This window comes from Sarcophilus harrisii, chromosome 1 (assembly GCF_902635505.1).
Source record: "Sarcophilus harrisii chromosome 1, mSarHar1.11, whole genome shotgun sequence".
Classification (NCBI taxonomy): Eukaryota; Metazoa; Chordata; class Mammalia; order Dasyuromorphia; family Dasyuridae; genus Sarcophilus; species Sarcophilus harrisii.
The window spans coordinates 376,310,081-376,315,459 of record NC_045426.1 but is presented as its reverse complement, the minus strand read 5'-3'; the positions used below and the strand labels follow the sequence as shown (position 1 = coordinate 376,315,459).

General features: G+C 32.3%; 1 non-coding gene across 1 annotated transcript; it reads left to right on the top strand.

Moving 5' to 3' along the window:
- Window positions 1–5,001: 5,001 nt before the first annotated feature.
- On the top strand, window positions 5,002–5,108 carry LOC111718985. Its single transcript, XR_002769325.1, has one exon. It is a non-coding gene; the product is annotated as a U6 spliceosomal RNA (small nuclear RNA).
- The last annotated feature ends 271 nt before the right edge of the window (window positions 5,109–5,379 follow it).

Here is a 5,379-nt window from a genome sequence, read left to right as displayed (position 1 = left end):
TAAACTGGGGAATCCAATTTTTAACCCTCATTAGCATGAGTATTCTCTTTGCAGGTCCAAATGACTTAAGACCCTAATGCTACCCTGACCCTTGGAATTCTAACTTTTTCTGATCCTTTAGTTATCATAAACAACACATCCCTTATGATAAAGCCAAAGTTGTGTTTTTGATTTTTATTTAATAACCCACTCTCATATTAAGTTTCTTGTAGTAGAAAAATCACTTTTTGATCTAGTCCAAAGAGACTGAGAGGGGGTAGGAAGACAGAAAACTAGCCTTTTCACCTTATTGCTTCCCGGGATTTCCTATTCCACTTCTGTTCCCCATTCTCTACTTTAGTGGTCTTATCTTCCTAAAGATTTAAAGAATATGCTCTCTCAAAAATTGCTAAGGTGTAAGTGACAAACTGTTATCTTTTCTGAGTGTAATTTGATTGTAATAGAAAATTAACATTAAATCTGAAGAGATTAACAATTTATGAAAGAATTTTAAATTCAGGGCAAGAAAAGTTATATAGACATTGTGTACCTCATGATTGTGGAAATGCTATAAGTGTTAAACAGGAATATATATATATATATATATATATATATATATATATACACACACACACACACACACACACACACATACATATATATCAAGGAAGCTGTAGAGGCAGAATGTGGGGAAATGAATTTGGAGTCAGAAGATCTGAATTCAAATTTTAACTCATTCATTTCTTATATGACCTTGTAAAAGTCACCTTCTAAATCTCAGTCCTTTCCTTTGTAAAAATGAGGTTGAATTATTCTAAGTTTCCTTCTAGCTTTTGATGCTAAAATCTAAAACAGAACTTTACCTACTTCACTGTTTAGCCAAGGGCCCTGGTTCTAAGGTTTCCATATATTTCAATTAGTGTTGGCTTCATGGCTGGGGCTGCCAGGGAGGTGTAGCAGGGGAAAGGCAGAGGAAAGCCTGAGGTATAATAGGCATCACTGCCCTGCTGTTTTGTTCAACTGCATTGAAGAAAATGAATCTTTTCAAACAGGTGAATTTTCCAACAGAAATGGCCCAAACAGACTCAGCTCATTGAATAGAAAGTGTAATGGTGATCTAAACCTATTACCTTCAATGGCGTCTGTGACATTTTCTTCAAGCATATTGATCAGTTGGTGGGAGTGAGGGAGAGAGAGGGAAAAAGAAGTTTTTCCCCTTGTTCATTGTGTTGCGTCACTCATTGTAATGCTAGTCACAATGTATTAAAAGCACTGGGAATCAACAGGGCTGTTTCTTTTGTAGCAGTAGTAATAAGTGATTTTATAAGCCTGAGTTAAGATGCTGTTTAAAATCAATTTTGAGTATATTTTTTCAAGATCCCCCCAAAGTACAGTCCCCCATTTCTGCTATAAATTCTAACTTTACAACTTCTCATTAATCAGATTGTTTCAATAAGGGTCCATTTCTTGCTGTCCAGAAGTCTGATATTTTCTTTCAATAAAATATCATTCAGTTCCTTACCCCTATCTCTCTTATCCAACAACCTCTTCCAATATACATTCCTATTAGTCTGCTGATCATAACATAAGCTTATTCTCTTCTGATATGAAGCTAATTTGAATTGCAAGCAACCTTTTAAGGGATTCCCATTTTCTCAAATTTAGGAGGATTTTTGTTTTTGTTGAATAATCCAGTCCCTAAAGAAAAGAAAATTGTGATTATTCTCATTTTTAGCATAGGCTAGTGAAGATACAGTTAAAGTTAAACCAGTGTTTCCATTATAATATAATAGAGCTTCTCCATTTTATTGAATTCAATTGTCTGCTTATTAAAAGAATTGGGCTAAAATTGGTGGTTTTAGATTTTGTTCTCACTATTCCAGCTAAAAGTGACTATCACTCTATTATTGATTTTTTTTCTCATTTGTATATGAATGTATCTAGAACAAATAGAGATATTTGCATCTGTAGATCTGGAATATTTATATGTATATGGAATTTATATGAAATATGCATATATAAAACATTGTTCTGAATTTCCAAAGAACCTGTAACATTAAGTGCTCCCAGAATGGATTGCATATGCAAAAAAAAGTCCCTGAGAGGAAGATAGAACTAGAAAGTTCCTTATTATTAGTATTATTAACATTATATTGAACCCATTTGTTTCAGTATTATCTTAATTTGATCCATTTCCTGCCTTGTCTTGGATATTTATATGTATTTCTCCTTTGTCTATGGGTAAACCTATTGCATTTTCTGTTATCTGAATGTTATAATCTTGCCTATTACTTACAAGCAATCTGCTGCTACAGTTGTTCCTAGGTGTTTTTTTATAAACTAATTTAACATCTGTTAGTACTATATAACTGTATCAACCTACAAATGGCCAATAGAATTTAGCATTGCTGAGAATTACCATGTAGATAAATGAAGTTACATTAGTAATTGTAAAATCTACTCCACATTTCATGGTAACTCAATGAATAATCAGTGTTATCTGAGCTATTTTCCTTTGGGTAGTACATACAATCTACATTTGAATGTTATTGTATTTAAGGTAAAGGATCATGCGAAGAACGTTTTTAGTAAATTAATTGATAATTGTGCTGAATTAAGCAACTCAAAATGGTAATTCAAGAAAATTAGAATCTCCCAGAATGAAAATGGAGACCCAGCTTGTATATGGTATACAAGTTGAAAAGACCAAAGAGAAGTTTTTCCTTAGATTAGTACCTATTTTTTTAAGAACTATAATGTCAAATATGCATTTCTCAGTCAAAATAAGGAATTTATTTATTTACTTATTGGTTGATTAATTCAATAATAGATCCATTTATTCCTTCATTTACTCAATGATGCAAAAGAGGAGTAAACGAAGAGTAAAAAGCCAGGAAGCCTGAGTTTTAAACTCCATTCTAGTACTTATTAGGTTTGTAGTTGTGAGCACATTACTTCATATTTCTGATTTTTAGTTTTCCCCCTGTAAAATGGGGCTGATATTATTTGTCCAAATTACTTCATAAGATAGTTGTGTCAAAATGTTTTTTTTTTTTAAATCATAGACTACAACAAAATTGTAACTGAGATTTCATTCACTCTTATTAAATTATATATGATGCTTCTTAGGCATGTCTGTGGACTGGAGGAGCAAAAGGTTATTGTTGGCATGTTGGCTTTAGAAAGGAAAGAATTTAAGTCTTTGACAGGACACATATGTATGAAAATAAAGCAAAAGAGTTTGGAATCTCTGGACTTATAGGGGGAGCTGACTATGGAACATGGTACCTGATATCTAGCTTGTCATTCTAAAGAATGGACAATTTACTTTTGGATGGGATTGGGACTTCATATTTTTGAATTTTTTTTCCTTCTTAAACAATCCGTTCATTCGTGTATTTTCTGATATAATGTGCATAACTTTCCCCCCTGATTTTTGTATTTGTTATCTGATTGAATAAATTGATTTGTTTGCTACTTTCTATTTGTAATGGCCATTTGTGTAACTAGATTTTGGTTGAGAAGTATAGGTTTTTGAATAAAATTATTCTTTTAAACTAGTAATATGTAAGAGAAGAATATGAGGTAACTGAAATTCAAATTCTACCTCATAAAATGGAGAAAGATGACTTAACTTTGTATCCTCTTCCCCTCATAGTGAGATTCATAGTATTTCATGGACAGAGTTGGATGAGATTTCAAGAGGGACACATAATTAGGATATCCATATTTTTCATTTTTTACCTGAGTAGCACACCTTATTCAAAAATATGTTACTCTTAATTAAACTCTTGGAACTGCAATATACAAGACACTATAACAAAATTTTATGGAAGACATTGAGATGAATAATACATTTCAAACAGTTTTCATTTTAATATAAAGATAAGGAGGGAAAACAAACAAAAAGATGTACAATTTTAGTGGAAAAGACATTATATTTAAAATCAGTGGATCCAGATTCAAATATTAATGTCTACTTGCTCCCTATATGAATTTTGGTGAACCACTTCAGGCTTTTGGGCCTCAAATTTCTTACTTGAAAAATTAGGTTGCTATATCAAATAACTTCTAAGTTTCCTTTAAACTAGCAATTATGAACTTAAAATTCTTTTTTTCTCCTCTTATTCCTCCTTTTATTGCTGCTCCTGATTTTGATCCTCCTTCACCATCACCTCCTTCTTCTCTCTTTGACTCTCTTCTCTGTATGTGAAATAGCAGTATAGAGAAAAGAAATTAATGTGGTGTTAGAAAATTTGGGTTTAGATTCTATCCTTGATACTTATTACCTTAATGGTAGACAAAGTCTGATCTTCAGTTTACTCATTTCCAAAATGAGATTTCTTCTGTGTCTTTAAACTGTAATCCAACAAAATGTCATATGAATTAATAAATAGTTTTTTTTTCTACTTAGTATTTTTTTCCAGTAAATTTATTTATTTTAATACACAAAAGGGAGAAGATAAAAAATAAGAGCAAAAGGGAAAAAACCATAGGAGAAATTAAAAAAACAACAACAGAAAAAGAAGTGAAAATAGCATATATTGATAGCAGGAAACATTCAGTCTTCTTGGTTTTTCTACATTTACATCTACAGATGACATTTTCTGTCCAAATTCTATTGGGATTGCTTTGGACCACTGAGAAGAACCAAGTCTTTCATAGCTGATCATTCCTTAAGCTATATTAGCCAGCAACCATACTTAGCTCCTAAGTTATGATTGCAAGTGAGTCAGTCTAAATCTTCAAGGATTGCACATTTTGATAGAGGAAGACAACACAGAAATGTGAGCTCTGATTATTATTTCTATTTCACAACAGGAGGGAGATTTCAGTGATTTTTCTACTTATAATCTGCTCTTCCAGGTCCAGTGAAGAATCAGAAAGAACATCCATCATTAAAATGTCTCTACTTTCAGATATGGTCAAAAAAGCATATCTCATTTGCTTAGATTCTTAGGACTTTTGGAGTTTATAACTAGGAAAGCAGGCCAAAGTTTAAAACTTAAAATACAGGGAAGGGTGCTTGTTTTAGCACCACACCTACTAAAATTGGAACATTACAGGGAAGATTAGAATGGCCCCTATGCAAAAATGAGACACAAATTCATGAAGCATTCCATATTTTTAAGCCAAATAAATAAATGAAAGGTGACAGGGTTGGACTGTAAAGTATCTGTACAAATAGGGTCTAAGGTCAAATTTGAACTCAACTCTTGATGACTCTAGATTGAGAACTCAATCTGTGGGAACACCTGCCATCCAAACAAAAATTTAGGTCTGAAAGTAGCTTCTAGTAACTAGAAACTCATTCATCTGAAACTTCCTTCCTCTTAATGGTATACTTCTCTTCTCCCTTAAGTAAACTGTTTTGTGCTCAACACACTTAAAATCTGTTCA